The sequence below is a fragment of the Psammomys obesus genome, unplaced genomic scaffold, assembly GCF_907164565.1.
Source record: "Psammomys obesus unplaced genomic scaffold, mPsaObe1.curated_primary_1811, whole genome shotgun sequence".
Classification (NCBI taxonomy): domain Eukaryota; kingdom Metazoa; phylum Chordata; class Mammalia; order Rodentia; family Muridae; genus Psammomys; species Psammomys obesus.
In genome coordinates, this window is record NW_026593286.1 from 9,834,116 (window position 1) to 9,834,524 (window position 409).

At 35.2% G+C, this 409-nt stretch overlaps 1 protein-coding gene across 1 annotated transcript in view; it reads right to left on the reverse strand.

Moving 5' to 3' along the window:
* Positions 1–409, reverse strand: part of Col4a3 (collagen type IV alpha 3 chain) — a 118,257-nt gene that overhangs the window by 31,714 nt on the left and 86,134 nt on the right. The window lies entirely within an intron of this gene.

Sequence of the window (409 nt, forward strand, 5' to 3'; positions counted from 1 at the left end):
AATAATAATAATAATAATAATAATAATAATAATAATAATAATAATAATAATAAAGCTTTTATGACCAGAAAGATTGCTGTTACCGTTTTGGTGAATTGCCTTCCAGTTTTTTTTTTTTTTTTTTTTTTTTTTTTTTTTTTTTTTCCTGTGTGGTATGACTGACAGGCCTGTGTGATGGCTCAGCATATCAAGTTTCCTGCTGTCAAGCCTGATGACCTGAGTCCGACCCCTGGGACCCACATGGTAGAGAGAGAGGACAGTCTCTCTGGCTTCCACCTATGCTCCCCATTCCCAATGGCACACAAAATAAATGAGTTAAAGTGTAAAAAGAAAAAAGTACGATTGACATGTTACTGCATGAATCAATGTGAATTCTGTCCTCTCACCTGTTATTGTCCTAAGACTTCTG